The sequence below is a fragment of the Furipterus horrens genome, unplaced genomic scaffold, assembly GCF_987537825.1.
Source record: "Furipterus horrens unplaced genomic scaffold, mFurHor1.1.pri manual_scaffold_1, whole genome shotgun sequence".
Classification (NCBI taxonomy): Eukaryota; Metazoa; Chordata; class Mammalia; order Chiroptera; family Furipteridae; genus Furipterus; species Furipterus horrens.
Window position 1 is genome coordinate 75,953,497 of NW_028327171.1, and position 20,796 is coordinate 75,974,292.

A 20,796-nucleotide genomic window follows, 5' to 3' on the forward strand; every position below is an offset into this window, starting at 1 on the left:
CCGTATTACAGGCCAAAATGTACAAATAAGGTAAAAAAGAACAGTGTTCTGTTGTAAACACTTCTGCGTGAACAACTATATTAATTACTAATGAAAATTAGAACTCTTCTGGGATCTTCTGACAAGCTTTTACTTTACTCTTAAAGTGCTTTCTCTTCAGTGAAGCCATCTTTGGAGTTAGTCCTTAATCTTACCTTACCTGATATTCCCCTTTTAATAGTCCAGAACTTCAGGGTTTAAAAGTAGCTTGAGGTTAAGGAAAAGTCATTGTCCACAGTTTAGTTCTCCGAAAAACTTCCATCTCCCATTGAAAATTATAATTCAAAAGTGAAGCAATCATATGCTAGAACTTCAGGGACAATTAGAAAGTCATTATGAACACTTGCATCAGTCGATGTTATTCATCACAAACCTAAAAATGCACAATCCTGAAAAAGATGACCTCCCTGTGCACACATGTACTATTTAAAAAGGACATAGAAAAATGAAGGGGGCTGAGGTCTAATCACCAAAAATAAGCACAATGAAAACAAGCAATAATGAAATGGACACTAGGATTTCAATTGCCAGATGTTTTAAAACATGGGAGAAGGTTCAGTTTTCAATTGCATTTTGAACACCACATTACAAACGAACTATTAAAAAAAAAAGACTGAAGGAAAATAAAATAAAAAGAATCTTGAATCCATTGAATGACCCCCTGTTTGTTCCTGATAAACTTCAATCACATCTTGCTCTATTCCCAGTTCTTTTAGTGTGATTATGAGTAATTCTCTGATATTCGAAATATAACCTGAGTGAACTCATTGGAACTCCCTGTCTTTGACTATATGATTGTTTGAGTTTCTTGAGATGTATTGTCATTTTCACTTTGAAGTGACTCACTGTTATCCTGTCTAATGCCTTTGAGTTCAATGTATTCTCCTTCCTTCTTACCCCCAAGTCTTTGGTTGAAGGTTTGCCCTCTGGTGGGACATGATGATGGTGGCTTCACGGGGATCTCAACACAGCAGTGACCTCAGGTAGCCAGAATCTTACTTTGGGGTTTTTCAAAGCCATCTCTCTCAAATGCATTTTCGACTTCCATTGGGTTTATTGAGACATAATCCAATGATAAGTGAGGATAACTAGTATTTGGGCTTGATCTAACACTGGCTAATGTTTTCTAGGGCAATAAATCTTTAGGGTTTTTCATCCTCCAGTGAGAATGTTTTTGCATTCATATTGAACAAAATTTACAAGTTAATGTTTTTCCTTATATAGGGGTAAAATAGGCAATAAATAGAATGTCAAGTCCAAAAGTGCACTGAAAGAACTTCCAGTAATCTTTTTTGCTTATTTTTAATTTTTGAAGAATTTTTCTGACACCTATTTGATCCCATAAAGAATTAGAGTTTGTCATCACTGGTCTAGACTAGGCTATGAATTGTTGCTTTGGGGTGGGGAGAGAGAAATAGTTGTAAATGACGTTAAAGAAAACAATTTTGCTTAAAATTTTTATTCTAGATGCTGTTAGTAGAAGGCTAGAAAAAGTTGTTTAGGGACTTACTTGGGGATAATCACTTTCTCAAGGTCACTGCAATGCAGTTACTGTTCATTATGTCCTACCTCAGAACAATGGAACAGTGTTTTGGCTAGAGAACAATGATGAAATCAAAGACAATTGCCGGGTGGCAAAGCCACAAGGGATTGAGAAAAAGCTCCAGAAAATGACAGTTTTGCATCTTATTTTACACATTACAATCAAAAGTGGAGTCATAAAGGCATAAGGAGGTTACATGAAATCCATTAGATAGATTAGGGAGGTGGAAGAAAGCAAAAGCAAAGTGGGGTGGGGAGGTGGTGGTTGAGGGGTGACGGCTTAACATAGAAGAAGCAACAGTAGAGCCCAGGCTGGGCTGCCTTAGCTCACTGGGAAGTCAGAGAAAAGGGGGCCCAAGGGACAGGTTCAGAGGCCTGGAATCTGGAATGAGCTTCTGCTGTCCATTGTTCCCCTGGTTGCAAGTCTCATGGGGAGCCTCAGTGTCTAGGAGATGCATGCCTGTGAGGGGTGAGAGGGAAGAAGAGGGGGAAGAGAATAGCGTGGGCTGCTCCCCAGAAGGAGAGTATGCAATGGGTCTTCTGTCTTGAGTTTTTATCTCTCTCTCACAGGTGGGAATCCTGGGGAAAGTCTCAGAGGAGGGTTCCAACAGAACATTCATCAGTTTTCCAAGTGTACTCTTTCAGGGTTGTGGTCTCTACTGATTGTTCAGTGACAGGGAAGAGGGTCACTTGTCATTGCAGTTGGTCCTGACATTGCTCACCTGGTTTTACTGCTGTTCTGGGCCTGGAGCTGAAACACAATTGAGGCTAGATGTTATCTTTAGGGAGATGACCTTCTGTATTTGGCAGGAAATTGCTCTACCAGTGTGTTCAGCTATCTGTGGATGAAAAGGGGGAACATAATAAATCTCACAAGCTCAGGGGAGGCCTGCATGGTGGCCTTAAAAACTTAGAGACCTTAAATAACCACATAGGATGGTCTGAAATGAAAAACTTTTTAACTAAAAGCAAGTCATGGTCCTAGGCCAAAATCTTCCCTGACAAAAGTAAATTTTTACCTTAAATGAGCCTGTGTATTGTCTCGTTGTATCTATCATAACATACCTTTGGAAAGTCAGAGTAATAACCTTTATTCTGGACCCCTCAAAACACAGGCAGTGCACCGGGGGGAATCCACAGATCCCCTCATTGTTATTGTTATTGAGTTCATTGCTGACTCTTAGCTATCCTGTGCCCGCCTATGTAAAAGAAGTATCAATATGTGTCTATCAATTTACTTTGTATCCAACCCCAGAGGTCCTTGCCCTGCCCCCACTTTGCTTTCTCCCACCTCCCTAAATTATCAGCAATGAATTTCATATAATGCCATTATGCCTCCATTTTTTATTGTAATATATAAAATAAGGTACAAAACTGCCATTTTCTGGAGCATTTTCTCAATCTGTTGAGATTTGGATACCTGGTAACTGTTGTCAGTTTGGCTCAAATAAACTCATAAAAATTCTGTATAGGTTTGAATGTTTCTTATGTTGATACTTGTTTTACTGTCCCCAGCTTTAATAAATGTACCCTTCATGTTGTGAAATTTTTCCTACATGAAGTCAAGAACTCATATACTACCAGCTGGCCCAAGGCAGACCTGCTCATTGCCAGGTCCCCTGTCCAGTGACAGTATGAGATTTATGTTCCCATCAATGCTTGTTCCTATCACCATCCCTCCCCGCCCCCGAGTCCCATGGGGGTGAGATGTAGGAGAGCATAGATGGGTCCTAAACATGCAGTGAGTTTGTGTCACACTGGAGAATTCAGAGTTTAGGAAACCTCCATCTTTTATAAAAAGACTGCAAGCTAATTGGCCCAGATTGTTGCACCAGAGGGAGACATTCTCTTTCTTGTACAGACAGTAAGTAAATCTGTCCTCTGCTCTGGAAGGACACTTTCTGACTTTGCAGGCTGTTCACTATATAAACTGTCTTGAAAGAATAGCCTGACATAAAATGTTGTCAGTGCCTCTGTTTACAAATGTGAAGAAACGTAAGAAACTCATAACATTGAGTTATAACTGTGTTTTGTAATAGAAGTAAATTTTTTTCATGGAATAAAATTACACCTTAGAAAATTATACAAACAGAATCTTTTTCTTACCTTTTACAATCAGTTCTGTTAGCTTAAGCATTTTTTTTATGTTAGGACATCAAGATATCCGTTAATATTTTATACAAATGTATGAATACATCCTAATGTACTGAATCAATCCCTGATTACTGAATATTTAATTATTACAAGTTTTTGCTAGTAAAAACAGTGCTTTATTAAACCTCTTAGAGTATAGATATATAACTTACTGCTAGGAGGGCATATGCTTCACTACTGGGTTAAAGACTATATAGAATTTTAATTTGAAGGCTATGAAATGAATCTATTAGAAATTGTATCAGTTTCTTCATTTTTCTCACGACTTTGCCAATTCTGGGTGATACCAACATAGTAGGGAGAATAATGGTTCCCCAAAGATGCCCATGTCCTAATGCCCAGAACCCGTGAATATGGTACCTTACATTACAAAAAGGACTTTGCAGATGTGATAAAAAATCATGAGACGAGAGGTTGTCCTGGATCATTTAGGTAGGTCCCATATAATCACATTGATCAAAAACACGTGTTCAATAAATTAATAAATTGATTTATGATTTATTTGGAAGCAAGAAGTGAGGTAGGGACACAGCTTCATTCATTCAATATTTCAAATGTTTAGTCAGTTTTCAGAAAACTGTTTATTGAAAAATGTTTTTTACCTATGGATCAGAAATAATTTTTGTGTTTTATTAAACTCTGATATATCTTTGTATCTAATCCTGGACACTTTTTTATTCTGTTGTTGTATTAGACTATCTCTATCCCATATATTTTATGTTTTAACTTTTGTAGTTTCATTATAGACTAAGATCTTCTAGTTAAAGTTCTAAGTTATAATTAAAATAATTAACATTGTTTTAAGAATTCTTACATTTTACCTGATAAAAGATAGTATTATTGTTAAAAGTGGCATTCCCTAAAATAATCCTGTGATTGTAACCAAACACAGGTCTGGCTCCCTGTCTCTGTGAAAGCCAAAACTCGAGAGGTAGGTGCTGCTGTAAAAGAAAGTGCTTTATTTGCAGATGCAAGCCACCTGGAAGATGGGGGACTCACTTTTCAAAGCCCTTCTCTGCCTCTCAGTGGAAGCAAAGGGTTTTTTATAAGGTGAGAGAGGGGACCAGAACAAAGAGATCGAGGGAGGGGTTGAAGAGTTCTCTACATGAAGATGACCACCGTCCATTCCGATAAGGCAAGTGACAGTCCTGCGTGTACCATCCTGGTTTGGTCATCCTGGCTTCATGTCATCCTTGTTCCATGGTTGAAGGTCACCAAAGCTCTCAGAGCTGGGATACCTGAAGGTCATAGTGTGTATGTTTTGAAATTAGTTCCTAGGATTCTTTTACAAACACGCTGTTTATCTACAAGCTACAAATTAGTCAGAGTCAGCACTTGTAGAAACAACATCAAAAGAATTGTGGGTGGGTTACAATTCTCAACTGTTATAATTTTCTACTGTTACATTATTAGTTTTAACCTTTAGGGAATAATGTTTTTAAACTAAAAACAGAACTTGCATGGTAACATTTTAGCTTTCTTGAAACAGAATTTTATTTTAACTTATGGATTTGCTGTTTGTCTTCATATAAGCTTTTGAATATATTTTTGAGAATATAATATGCGAAATATAGATTGGCTGTCTACAGTTACATTGAAAGTCAAGTATGGACTTTGCCTACATTACTAGATTGGATTTAAAGTTCTCTCAAATATAATGATAGTTTAATACAATTTCAACCAAATGTCAAAATTATTTTATAAAAAGAAATACATAAAAATGTCTAGCATGGTATATAAGAATATATAGGTAAAATAATTTAGAAAACAAAAAATCTCAAGGAAAATTTGCCTCTCTAGGCATTATATTATGAAAGTACATTTATTAAAGGTATAAAATGTATCAACAAGCATGAGAAAACTGTAATGGAACAAATAGTTCATAAATAGAACCTATTTTATTAATATTTATATAACTTAATGATTTGCAAATATGAAATTACAAATTATGAGGAACCAACGAGTAGTAAATAAATGGTTTTGAAGCTATTGATTAGTGTTTTGGAACAACACTACTAATTAATTAATTTGTTTGTTTTCCTGTTTGTTTATTTTGTGGTAGGTCCTCAAGATTTCACACCTAATCCTGGAAACTGAATAAAATGAGATCTCACTCCCATAATTATGTTGTGTTATATGACCCAGTGACCTTAAAATAGGGGTACTTTCCAAGTGAGCTTTATCTCATCACATGAGCCTTTTAAAAGCAGTTTTCTAAATACTTTCTACTATAGCAGTAGAGGAAGTGAGAAAGGTTCCAGAAACAGAGGAATTCACATCCTGGCTTTGTTGACAGAGCACGTTAAATGAGAAGAAATGGGACTGGCTTAAATGTTCTGGGAAAAGACCCCCTAGGTGATAACAACTAGGAATGGGAACCACAGCCCTGCATGGAGCTCAGTTCCACCGACAACATAAATGAACTCAGAAGGATTCCCCCGTCTGCCTCTGGATAAAATGCCTTGAGCTTTCAGCTTCCTGAGACCCTAAGCAGAAACCTCAATGGGGTCCGTCTTGGCTCCTGACCTGAAAAATTACCAGCTGGTAATCTTGAGTTGCTTTAAGCTGCCATATTTGTGGTACTTTGTTATGCAGCAATACAAGACTTTGGAGACTAAAATGTGTTTTTAAAAAGTTTTTAATAAGAAAAGAAAATGTGCTATAGTTAAGTGGAAATTATAGGATCCAGAGCACACATATCATTTATGGTCATAAAATGACTCTAGGAAAGAAATACATTTTCAAAAATATAAAAATATAGTATTTTATATACTGAATAGTAAGAAAGTGGCACTTATAGTTATCTCTTGGGCCTCCCACATCTTCTTTAAAAACTACCTTTATGGACAGAAGCTGTTGAAGAGTTGGTTTTAGATGTATCTGCTAGTAGGTATCTGACCCAAGCTAACCTAATCAAACCCTCCATCATTAGAAATCTGAAACTGGAACCTGGTAAAACTAAGACTAGGACAGTCATTTTCTACTACATGCATTTATAGGTTCTGTGCTAAAGCAGTATGAACAAATTCAGAAAGAAAGGGAAAAAACTTGACAAACAGAAAGGGAAAACAACATTCTTATAATGCCTGACTTTTCCCTGTTTGTTGCAGTACTTTGTGGTCGAGGGCTTGCAAGTAATTCCAGCAGACAGAATTGGACAGATGGAGGGCTGCCACTCGCTCAGGCAGGTCAGCACTGAGCAGTGCAAGCACCTTCCTTTTATTGGATTTTGCAGAAATGCTAATCAACAGGGAGGGTCCAGGAATGAGCTCACAGGCACATTCCAAGAATGATTACAATGTACTTGAAATTTACAACAGAGGAAGCTTAAAGGATTAACTGAAGAGAAAGCTTCCTGATAAACAAGTCTATATATCCTTTATAAGACCCTGGCTGGTTTAGCTCAGTGGATTGAGCGTCGGCCTGCGAGCTAAGTGTCGCTGGTTCGATCTTCCAGTCAGGGCACATCAGAGAAGGAAAACTCTGACTCCAAAAAACCTCCGCTGCCTTGCGGCATACCTCTTCAGGGGAAAGGCTAAGGGAGTAAACCCCGACAGAAAATCCGGAGCCGGAGTCCCTAAGGCGGTTTGACGTTGTAGTCAACACCGGCAACTCCTGCGGCGCACCTGAAGCCAAGCTGTATCGACTCCGTCTTTCCCTTGGACCCTTCAGCTGCGAAGAGAGGGGGGGTCTGCTGCATGGGCAACAGCAGACCCTCCATATTACCCTGCCCAGGCTCTGTAGCTTCAGCGTCATCACAAGATGTCGATTCAACATGGGAGGAGACAGATACCATGTCACTCCCGAGTCGGACTGCACAGCCATTCTCGGCGGTGCAGATAGACTCTTAAGAAGCTACACCATCGTCTCTCGAGACGGACGGCTGCCGACGATATCCTTTATAAGTTCAAAAACAGAAAAACAGAAATCCAATCATCTATTCTTTTAAGACTATGGAACGGATGCGCTGTTCCTTAAACATTAACAAAAAGCAAGCAAGGTTAAACACCATTTGTGCTTAGTTTTGTTTGATTTCCTTATCAACATCAGGGAAGATGGAGTACTAAGCAAGATTCTTTTTAAGTCACGGGATGTCTTTAAGATTCTGAGGCCTGAGCCATCAGAGACTGTCGGCACCAGCGAGTCCAGCTCGCTGCTTGGATCATTAAACACCTGGACCAAGAGGCATGTAAACATACCTCACATCAGAAGTCTTGATTTCCAGCATCACTTGTTTAAACTTCTTCAATCTCCCTGGCTGTGGGTTTCCTCAAGTCTCCATACCTATCCACAGTGTTCCTCTGGTTTTAGATTGTTTAGATTTATGTTTCTTACAGTCAAACAATTCATGAAAGAACAATGGATAATTTATATATTTTTTTGTATACTTAGTTAAATTGTCCAAGATTTTTATATTACAAATATAGGATTTTTATATTAAAGCAAAATAAATTTCCATTTTAACAATGTAAGAAAATATGCAAAAAAAATTTTAAAAATCAAACAATACAGCTGGATGGTCCAAGTGAAAATATGTTTATACATATTTATAACACATCTAAGTTCCTTCCAAAAGATTTATAGTGGATTTGAGTAAAATATATATGCTGTAGGCAAAATTAATTTTAAGAAATAAAAATTTAGCCAATTATAAAGATGGTAGATATTATGCCAGGAAACTATGATAAGAAAACCAGAGCAAATGAACATAAAATTTAGTCGAGATTTTTCTCGCAGCCAAGAGAGATAAAAAACACAATGGGTGATTTTTCTATCTATTGTCTGATGAAATGAAGCATATCAGTTCTTTGGAAAAGACAAATTTCTTCCCTCCCCCGCCTTTTTTTTTTTTTTTTTTAAAGTCAGGAGCTTCTTTAATATGTACCTTTATGGAATTATAGAAGGTGAACATTAGAACGTCAAAAGATAATGTTATCTAAAGGCTTTAATTTTGTCCCCTAGAAATTTGTGTCTTAGCAAGGTAAAGCAATGTGTCAGAAAGAAACAAAAGTTTTTTGATAGGTGATGCAGAAACATTTTCTTAAATAACTGCTTCTTAATATGACATTATTTAAATTATAATTTATGGAAGTTATTCTTAGAGTAATAAAAATGAATGGTCTTGGTTTATAACTTTGTAATTAACATAAATATAAAGCTTAGAAAATTAATGAAAGAGCTGGTCGACAAGCATTGGTTTATCTTTGTAAAAAATAAACTTGGCTCCAACTTGCTCTTAAATTGATGGCTCCCAGCATTATTAAATAACACAGTTTAATCTTTCAATAAGTATTTGGTGCTCAAATATTTTGTGTTCTTGATTAAAGTGAGAGTCATGCTTCAAATGCCAGCTAATATTCACATTATAAAGGAATTAGAGAACCTTATTTGCATTTTTGCCCAAGTAGAAGGTACTTCCACATATCAACTTCTGGCAAAATGGTGCCTGTACTAAGAGAAAATGATAATAATGCAGAGAGTAAAAACATGGACTTAGAAAGTAAATCCTTGCTATCCAACCACTGGAGCTAAAATTCCTCAAGGTGAACCCATGAGAAATGTTTTTGGTTTGTTTATTTATAAGATATAAAATTCAAAGTTGTTAGGAAATAACATGTTCAGTTAAAAATAAAAGAATGATATGTGTTGACTTGAATATTATCCAGCTTCACCTACAGTTATCTTTTCTTTTCTTTAGCAGGACATTAAGCTTCATTTGAGTGGTCTATAGGTCTGAATTTGTAAGGGTGCTTAGGAAAAGCAACAGTTTCATTTCTGTACAATGGGTACTACCTTCTTACTACTGCCAAGAACAAGATCATGGAAGTGATTTGGCTAAAGGCCCAGTGTAATTGAAGCCACTGCAGGTAAAGTAAAACATTTAATTATAACTCTCATTTTCCAAATGCCACCTTCACTAAATGGTTGATCAAACATGGACACAGCCTGCCAGATGACTGTAGTCTCTGCACAGACAGATGAAAGAAATGAATGGAACTAGTCTATTTATGTAACTCTTAACTGAATGAGAATCATTCTTGAGTAAATATATAAGAGTAAAATAAAGGATAAACATGAAAAGGGGAGGATAGGGATTGATAAACTGAGGTTAGGAATGTCCTTCATTGACAATATCATATTAACAGTAAGAGAAGGAAAGAAGAAGCAAAGATTGGATTTTAATATGCAGGGACTATGCCAAGACAATTGTCACAAGAATCAATAAAGCATGGCATGCTATTAAAATTCTTCTAGAAAGAGAGAGGAGTTAGCATAAATTAATATGGGACTGATGTTGGTGAGAATTCTTTATTTGCTTTAAGAGTTTTGAGAATGAGAAAATAAATTGGGAAACAAAAATATAAGAAAAGCAAAGTTACATTTATATTTACTTGTAAAATCAGAAAATATTGGAACTAAAAAGTAGAAAACGCATATCCCATGGTCCAACAATTCCCCTTGTAATAATCTATCCCACATAAAAATAGAATATGAATAGATACATGTGAAAAATGGAGATATTTATTGAAGATACAAGAAACATTCTGCATAGGACAATGATGCCTCAGTTCCCTTCAAAGTAGGCATCTTTGGACTTCACACAATTTTTCCAAACACCATCAGCTGCCCAGTCATAGTATTTTCCTGAATCTCATCAATGGTCTGAAATCCCTTCCTTTAAAGGTGATTTTAGTTTTGGGAAAAGCCAGAAGTTGCAGGGTACCAAATCTGGGTGATCTGATGTTTTCCAAAAAAAAAAAAAAAAAATTGCACAAGATGTGATGCATGAGTGGGCATGTTGCCATGATGAAGCTGCCAATCACCAGTTGCTATGGCTTCTGAATCATCTGAATAGTTCCTGTGGAAAAATATTCAAGCTTAACACAAAATTTGATTCAAATTCATTTCTCTACTCACTCAGTCATTTTGAATGCAATGGCCACACAGTACATATCCTCACTAAGCAGTGTCTACCACCCCACTGACTAGTATAGTGAAGTAAAAATCATCAGTGTTCATACATGCGCATTCCAGTCTACTCTCCTTGGCTGCCAGGTTACATTGATGTCATACAAACTGTTCTCATTATATTAATAATAGCTGGACTTTTTCCAGACAGAATTGGTATACATCTGGATTTTATTGCAGCTTTGTTTATATGTGCAAAACTTGAAACAATCTAAAGTATCATAATGTTATTCATCTTTTTAATAAACTCTTTTAAGTGAAAAAGCAGATTACACACTGATACATAATAAAACATATACATATGTATACATATAAGTAGAGAGATTCGTAAACATAGATATGCATACTGATATACATATTGCTATATCTGTGTAAGAAGAGAAAGTGAAGAAGGATGTACAACTTTTATTAGTTGTTATCTTGGAAAATGTAACTGAAAAAATAAAAGAAGGGTTTCATTTCCTTACATAATTTTTAAAAGAGAGTATGGATAAATATTTATTTTTATGAATTTCTATATTTTTCTATTCTCAAAAATTGACTTGCGGTCATATATCCATCTGTATATTAGCTATCTAATATCCACTGAAAGATTTTATAATTTTAGAGATTTTTATGATGTTATGAAATAAACATATCTAATATATTTTCCACTGGAGGAAGGAAGACCATGATTTTTACATGAATATATAATTTGTGTGTTTTAGAATTTAATAAGAACGTACTAAGAAAGAACAAGATTATTGAATACACATAGATTCTAATACTGGTAAAAAAAATAGCTCTTTCTTTAAAATCTTAAAATGTAAAAAAAGGAATAGAAACACAATTAATAGAATCTAAAATGAAATGATGAAGAAACACACTTAGAAGATACAAGATTTGTTGAATTATAAAGGCCATGTTCAAGAAGTCATAAGATGATTTGCTGAATTATTGAATGAACTGCCACAACATAATAAAGGTGAGTTCAGTTATATATTACATGTTTAAAATAAAAAATGAAAGCTATAAGGACAACAAAAATGAAAGATACTGTAAATCAATATAAAGTAGGATGAAAGGGTGCCAATCCAAAGAAAATGAGAAGGATAAATGCAAGCCTTATGATTTCCACTTGGCAAAGAATATAAACTACAAGTGGCAAGCTGAGAAGTAAAAGGCATCAGGATCCCAAGACCCAAGAGCCAAAGGAATGACACGATGCTGATAATTAGTGGATGTAAGAGAAGCTGATCAGGGAGTGAATCACATCCCACTTTTCATCAAGAAGAGAAACAAACAGAAGTCAAAAGTCTAATAAAATTGCATATCTGTTCTATTAATAAGCATTTCCAAAGAAGCTCATTTGTGAAAGAAAAAGAAGAAAATCTAAGTATCTAAAAGAAAAATATTTTAAGAATTTTTCTAAGTCATGATAAGTTGAGAAGGAAAACGTGTGAAGCCTGCATCACACTTTACAAAATTATACACCAAAGTTATTGGAAAAGATTCTTTCATCTAAAATTATTTCTCTCTCAGTCTGGCTTAACTTTAATTTCCTTCCCTTCTTTTTTCTTCTTTTGAACTCATGACTTTGGATAATTATGCTTTATTACTTTGACTCCAAAATGGACACTTTGTAGAATATTTCACTGCCTTCCTCATTATGATTTTAGCCAATTTATATTTAGTTTTACCAATTAAAATTATTATAAAGAATTATCTTAGTTACAGAACTGTTGAATAACATTGTATTATTTCACTGCTTCATTGAAATTAAAAAATAAAAACATTAATAACGTTTAAAAATGTTGGCTAACTTTATAGTTTTGGCAGTTACACAAATGAAGTAATTTTTAATCAAAACCAATGAGCACTAGAAGATGTAATAAAAATATTTCTTTATATTTCACTGAATTTACAATGAGGCACGTGATCTCAGTGGGGAAAAAAATATATCAGGACAGGGAAAAAAGAAATAAGAATGAGACCTCTGTTAGAGTTGCTGCAGCCTCTGAGCTGTGCTGAAGCCCCTATGTCCTTGTTGTGAGGGTCATTTATTGGGACAAAGTGAATACGAGTCTGAGAAAAGTAAAAAAGAAATAATCTGAAATTTATATAAATCCCAATAAATGAAATGCATAGGTATTATGTGACACACCAGGTATGTGAAAATAAATAACAGGTGAAATTTTCATAAAGTTTTCATAGACTCATGCAAAGAAACTTGTGAAAAGATCATTGTAATAAAACATAGAAGGGTAAGAAGACCAGTACTAAGGATGTATGGTGGGAATGAAGAGACATTTCCTGTTTCTTTGCAGTCTGGCTCTAATCCCCACTTTTCTATTGAATTTAATGCTCTTTGCTCATCCAAGATGCATGAAATTTGGGTATCACATGCTATAGAAATGCCTTCCTTTCTGGATTATTTATCAATCCTTGGTTTCCTTTCAGATGGCTGCTTATCTCATGACCCTGGCTTCCCCTCTTCTCTTTCTGACTTTTAACTGAATATTCCTCAAGGTTCTTTTTCAAACTCTTACTCTCTAGATAACACATGATAATGACTTTGAGGAGAACATATTTGAGTGGAAGAAGAATTTGGAAAGAAGATAAGTTTGAAAGCTGTTGATGACATCCAAAAATACCTTCATAAACACCTTTTATTATGTTCATGAGGCACAATTATATTAAAATTTCAATAGGCAAAGAAGTGGGGGAAATATGTTCACAAAACGAATGGAATGTTTCAATTCAAAGAACAATTATTTAACTTGAATATGGCAGAAGCAGAAGCAAGAGATCTAGGCCGGAATTTTGAGAAATTATCAGTCATTTTCAATTTGATATACTGCTGTGACCAGAAAAAAATAAGGTTCTGTTTCCATAGTGGACATCAAAATCAATCAAATTTTAAATCTCATTGTCATCTTGAATTCATTATTGGTAAGGGCAGTGAAAACTAGGGATCAAAGCTGCATTTTTTAGCCAAAATTTTAGGGATCCAAAAAATTCTTATGCCAAGAGATAAAAATATCCATATTTGAAAAGAATTTTTTCCTCAAGGCCATTGGAAATAATTCATAAAATTTTAATGGTCTGTCAGTAAATAGAGTGAAATGCAATTGACTTCTTCCCCCTCTTTTGGAGTATACTCTTTTTGACCTGTCCATTTTTAACCCCAAAGAGTAACTATCTATATGGCATACATAGTTTTGTTCTATTATTCAAATATGTTATTTGTATGTATGATTTTTCCAAGAAAATTAATATTTTTTCTAGACCAATATTTTACATATCAAGGTCTATTAGTGGATCATGAAATCAACGGAGAGGGCTGTGACTAGCTTAGGCAACCAAGTAAAATTAAAAGCAAAAGAAAGAAAAACCAAAAAGAAAAAGGCACAACTAGAAAATATCAGACTTTAGTGCGTCTAGTAAGTGTGAATATTGTTTGATCAAATTAAAGTTGCCTTTGTTTGTGGTGTGTGTGTGTGTGTGTACACACATATAGGTAGTGTGACCAGTAGAGAATGGAACATGGCAAATTGTTTTATAAATGTGTGACTTTTGTGTTTACTAGAAAAATAAACAAAATCACAATGATGAAGCCCAAAGGGATGGGCACCAGGATATCACATGGCAGGCTTTTGCTCTAAGGCATGTCCTGGGGATGAGCTCCCTGGTGGCAGCAGCTTAGGCCTGTCTTTTCTATTGTAATAAGAACCCAACCCATTGAGGGATTTTCAGTTAAGATAGAGGTGTAGGTAAACACACTCATCTCCTTGTGCAACCATAGAAAGAATTACAACTAGACCTCAAAACAACACCCAGAACAATCAGAAAATGAGGCTGTATGGAAGCCCAACAAGCAAGGATTTAAAGAAGCCACATTCATCCACATGGGTAGGAGCAGCAGAGATACAGAGATGGGCAGAACAGCATGGGGATGTGGTATGGCACAGAGAGGCAGCTGTGTGGTAGATAAAAATTGGGGTGGATACCTTGGGAGTGAGCAATCCCAGACCCAGGCCAGACTGCACAGCCCACAATGCCAGTGCAAGGAAGATAAATCCCCATAACCTCTAGCTGTAAAACCCAGTGAGAGTTCGGGTGGTGGAAGAAACTATCAGATTTTCAAGAAACTCCACTTAAAGGTCCCATATGGACTTAGAATGTACAGAAACCCAGCGCCTCAGGAATTCAGTACCAGGGCAACAGCTGGAAGAGCACCAGTCACAAAGAGGACTAAGTGAAATGATTAGAAACAAGGAAGGGGCTGGGAAAATCTTCTGAAGCCAGGCAGCAGCATTGTTCCCTCTCCCAGACTTCTCCCCCCACAGAGCCACAAAGTAGTGAAGTGGGTTGCCCCATGCTGGTGATTACTTAAGGCTCTGCACCCACACAATTTACAGGTGCCTTTTCTACAATAGGCCATGCTACTAAGACAGGGAGTCAAAGCACCTCTACTTAATACACAGAAACAAACACAGGGAGGCTGTCAAATTGAGCAGATGAAGAAATATGGCCCAAATGAAGGAACAGAACAAAACCCCAGAAAAAGAACTAAACAACCTATCAAATGCAAAGTTCAAAATACTGATGATCAGGATGCTCAAAGAACTAATTGAGTAAAGCAACAAGATAAAAAAGACCCAGGAAGAAATGAAGGTTATGACAGGGGACTCAAATGTTACAAAATTTTAGTTTCAGGTAACAGCTAATAAGCTTTTTAATCAACATATGTAAAAAGCTATTGTTTCAGGAATTGAAGGTATGACCCCACTTAACTCTAGAAAACCATAAGTAGTTCTACCTTTGTGACTTAGGAGGATTGCAAGCAATGAAGATGGTATCTGAGCCATTGTACTCCAAGTTGTGATGATCACACCCAGGACACAAAGACTACCACCCAGGATATAGATGAAAGAATGATGCAGCTTTTATCTGATTAACTTTCCCCCTGAATTCCAAATCCTTTACCTATAATTTTTTTCTTCTTATAAAAAGGGTTGGTTTATAATGGAATTTAAGACAGTCTGCTAGGGTACAAGCCTGCTGTCTTCTCAGATTGCAGACAATCTGAATAAAGCACCCATAAAGATTCAATCCTTTTCTCTGCTTATTCAATTCCTTTCTCTGGTAGATGACTGGCAGCATGAATACCAACTTTTCTGGTTTCAGTTACACTATGTGAAATAAAGAAAAATCTAAAGGGAACTAAGAGCTGGGAGGGTGAAGCCAGAACTCATCAGTGATTTAGAACATAAGGGAGAAATAAACATTCAACCAGAACAGAATGAAGAAACAAACATTTTTTAAATGAAGGTAGTATAAGGAGTCTCTGGTACACCCCCAAACATACCAACATCCAAATCATAGGAATACCAAATGTAGAAGAGAAAGAGCAAGAAATTGAAAACTTATTTGAAAAAATAATGAAAGAAAATTCCTTAATTTGATGAAGGAAATAGACATACAAGTCCAGGAAGTACTGAGAGTCCAAAACAAGTTGGATCCAAAGAGAACCACACCAAAACACATCATAATTGAAATGCCAAAGGTTAAATATAAAGAGATCATCTTAAAAGCAGCATGAGAAAAACAGAGAATTACCTACAAAGGCGTTCCCATAAGACTATCAACTGATTTCTCAAAAGAGACTTTGTAGTCAAGAAGGGACTGGCAAGAAGCATTCAGAGTGATGAAAAGCAAGAACCTACAACCTAGAATGCTCTATCCAGCAAAGCTATCATTTAGAATGGAAGGGCAGATAAAGAGCTTCCCAGGCAAAGTAAAGCTAAAGGAGTTCATTATCACCAAGTCACTATTACATGAAATATTAAAGGAACTTCTTTAAGAAAAAGATCAAAACTATGAACATTAAAATGGGAACAAATTCACAACTACTAAAAACTGAATCTAAAACACCAACTAAGCAAACAACCAGAAGAGGAACAGAATCATGGATATGGAGATTATTTGGAGAGTTATCATCTGGAAGGGGGAAGGGGGAGAATGGGGGAAAGGTGCAGGGATTAAGAAGCATAATTGATAGGCACAAAATAGACAGGAGTTGTTAAGAATAGTATAGGAAATGGAAAAGCCAAATATGCATGACCCATGGACATGAACTAGGGGGGAGATTACTGGAGGGGATGGAGGTACTGGGTGGAGGGGGGAAAATTGAGACAACTGTAATAGCATAATCAATAAAATACATTTAAAAAATAATAACCCATTGAATTGCAGTAGCTCTGAGTCATTCTGGGTTGATCCCAACAAAGACCTAATTAAAGAAACCAGAATTCTGTGATTGATGACCTGAGAGATTCTAAATCAAATAAGAAAATAAAAATATATTACATTTAGAAATACAAAATGAAACTATAATTAGGGAAACATAGGCCGGAATGTATAAACATGATAACAACGTTTCAATATACTATACTTGTGAGTAAAATAAATTTCAGTAAGAGTGGCAGCCAATATAATGAAAGAAAGGTGCAGCTATAAGACAAATTATGAAATAAGAATTTATAATACTTCAGCAGTAGAGTGAATGTCTTCATGATAAATTGTTATGATGCAATAATATGGTTACCTGTTTTATCAATTCTGATTTTACTCTCATGCCTGAATTATTGACCATATTTTAAAGTTTAACTTATTGGTTGCAAATAATTAAATATGAAAATATTGCTTTCTGTCATTTTTATTTTTTCTAAATAGCTTTATATTTTCAAAAAGTCTGATGTTGTTTTATAGATATAGGACCTAATATGTGGCTTTAACTTTATTTCCTATTAAAGATTGATAATAAAGGGCAATAGAATTAAGCTAAATAGAATTTCACAAACAGAAATAAGCAAACATGTTTACTATTTGGCATTCAGGATATTATTATATATGAAGCATGAGTCATCCTTTTGCCTTACTTAACATTATTTTATATTAATACCATACCTGTATAAATTTTGATTTCTTGCTAGCAATTTCCTCTGCGTTTTCTTAGTAGAAACAATCTTATCCCTATGCTTCACTACTCTCTTTATAATACTGATTATATTGTATTGCAGACTATGTCTTGACTCCACCCACAGTAGAATAAAATTCATCTATACATAGAGGATTTTTTCTTATCTATTTTTTATATCTCCAGACACAAAATACTTGAGTCGTTGCTTAATTAAATTTAAGTTTTACCAGGTTTACAATCATTAACAAATTTTATGTCTATGCAGATCAATATATTCACCACTAGATGTCACTCTTAATCGCCATGTTGATTTGGATAAATCTACAAAGCCTTATATGTATAAAATTTTGAAATCCAAAGCTCAGAAAACAATAAGTTATCATAACATATTCTGGAAGGGCAAAATAAGACCTGACCTGACCTTAACTTACTTTTCAGCAAAAATCTGACTTTCTCTGACAGACTACCATAGTCTTCTTTTCCCGGTTGGTGTAAATATTAATATGGTTGACTACAAGATGCTACCCAAACCCTTGGAGAAGGTTATGAAATGTTTGAAATACTTTTGGCCCAAGAATTTGTTTTTAATATCATCTTATTTTTCCCCAGCTTATTGAGGAATAATTGGATATATATATATATATATATATATATATACACACACACACACACCATACATACATATATATCACACCCATTATCTTATATAATTAATTCTTTTTTTTCTGTGTTTGGTGAGAACACTAAGTTTTACTCTGAGAAAATGTCAAGTAAACAATACTGTATGATTAACTATAGTCATCATGCTGTACATTTGGTCTTCAGAACTTATTTATAATTTAAAGTTCGTACTTTTTGACCTACATCTCCCCATTTTTTCCTCCCCTCAGTCCCTGGCAACCACCATGCTATTCTTCAATTCTATGAAATCAGAAATTTTTTTTAGATTCCATATACTCATATAAGTGATACCATACAGTATCTGTCTTTCTCTGTCTTGGTCCAAGAGTTTTTGATAAATGACTCTTGTCCAGTATCAGCATGCTCCTTGTTATTTTTCAGGAAGTATAGTAATGATAATGATAATGATAATGATAATGATAATAAAAGCATTCATTAAATTGTACTCTATACATCTATAATAGCTCCAATCCCCTCACTTTTGCACATGACCTCTACATCTAATTCTGGTGCCATGAACTGTATTCTTTTAACATTCACAATAAATGGCAATGTAAAAATTAAACTTTGAGAATTTATGTACCTTTTGCTAAAATTTAACTGGTTACAAAATGCGTTGTATGTAAAAGAATACATCTTAAGTTTTCTGTTTAAATCTTAATTTTGTAATTAGGTTCCCAAGTGAGTGATACTCCTATTTGAAGTTCTCTGCTCATCTCTCATGACATATTTAAATTATATATAAATAAGCTGTTCCCACATATTACATATTTGTATAATTGTAGAAATATCTTTGGTAGCTCATCAGTACCTAGTTGAAAATATATCAGCTAAATAGGACATAAAGATAGAATTTTAAAAGTATCAGATAAACCTGTCACTACTTCTTTCCTCTTCCCACCCAAATTATATAAACTTACTCTGAAAGAGTATTTCACAAAAAAATGTATCAGTACTGAAGTTTTTAAAATTCCTCTCTGGTAAGATGGCCACCAGATATTAATTCCCTTGTTTCCTGACACCTGGCATTGCTTTCTCATGTATCTTCTGTTGTTCTCAAACCTAATGCTTTATTTTTTGGCTTGTTATGAAAACCTAAATAGGAACCAGGGGGAAGTCTACATGATATAATAATAAGATCACCTGATTATGAATCAGTAACCTATGTCTAAATTCTATATCATTTGCAAATTAATTTGACAATATAGATGCCTCCTTTAAACTCTCCTTTAAAATGAGGCTACAAATTATGGGTATTTCTGCCTGCATGTCAATATCACGCTAAATGACTAAAAGAAGCATTCTGCTTGCTTCCTGCCTAAGTGTTAGCTATCTTGCTGGAGGAATTAGTGGTAGTTTTTCCTCCTGTGAGGCCTGCATTTCTCAACTGCCTGGACCCAAACATCTTAATAACAACCCTAAACATGCCCTGAACTCTGTAGCCTGGGCTCATCCAGCTCAGGATATTCTGATTGCTATCCCAGCTCCCTAATAACATACATGTTGGTTTCTTCCTCACTAAGAATTTTAGCGTTTTTTTTTTTGTTCTCTAATCATTAAGGGGGGAAAAAAACTTTAAAATGTTTTGCAGGTAGGAGCAGTGAGACACCTGAGGGAAAGTATCATGATTATTAAGAGCACAGCCTCTGGAGCCAGAGTATCCAGATTTAAATTCTATCTCTATACTTTACTGGCTTTGGGCAACTATTTAACCTCTCTGTGCATTTACTAATCTACACAATAGTCATTATAATACCAATGCATTCCTCATAAATGATTTAATATGTTTAAAGCACTTACAACTATGCCTGGCCCATAATAACTGCTATAAATGTATTAACTATGGTGTTGTTTTAATTTGAGACATAGTGTAATAGCTATAAGCATGAACTCTGAAACGGAGCAGTCTGTCCTGAATCCTGGCTACATAAATTTCTCTTTCCTTCAGTACGTCACTTACGCTTTCACTCCTGAAATTTCCTCATCCATAAAAAAGGAGTAAATAATAGTATATACTCCATACGTGCATTATAAGGATTAAATAATGTTTGTGATGAGTATAGCATGGTAAATAGAACATAATATGCATTTAATAAAAGTTACTTAATAGTGCTAATGGGTTGGGATTAAAAGGCTCTTAAACATGTCTGATATCATTTTGACAAGGGCTACCAGGTTTATAATTTATCTCATTTCATGAGGTAAGTAAGACAGGATAAGACTGGGGAAATGCAGATTTACCAGAATTACCGTTTGGAGGACAGGCCCCTAGTAGTACAGGCTTTCTCCGTTAGGTGAGTGCTCTAGGAACCCATCTGTATCAGTGTGCCAGATGGTGTTGCTGTGAGAGGCTGTTTTCAGCGTCAGTGAATTTTTTTGAAGGTTCTTTCAATGCATTTGCCCATTTCATGATGGGTGACTTAGTAGTGCATCTGCCCACACCATGC

At 35.3% G+C, this 20,796-nt stretch overlaps 1 pseudogene; it reads right to left on the bottom strand.

Moving 5' to 3' along the window:
* Positions 1–638: 638 nt before the first annotated feature.
* LOC150021312 (small ubiquitin-related modifier 1 pseudogene) lies at positions 639–4,910 on the bottom strand (annotated as a pseudogene).
* Positions 4,911–20,796: the final 15,886 nt, after the last annotated feature.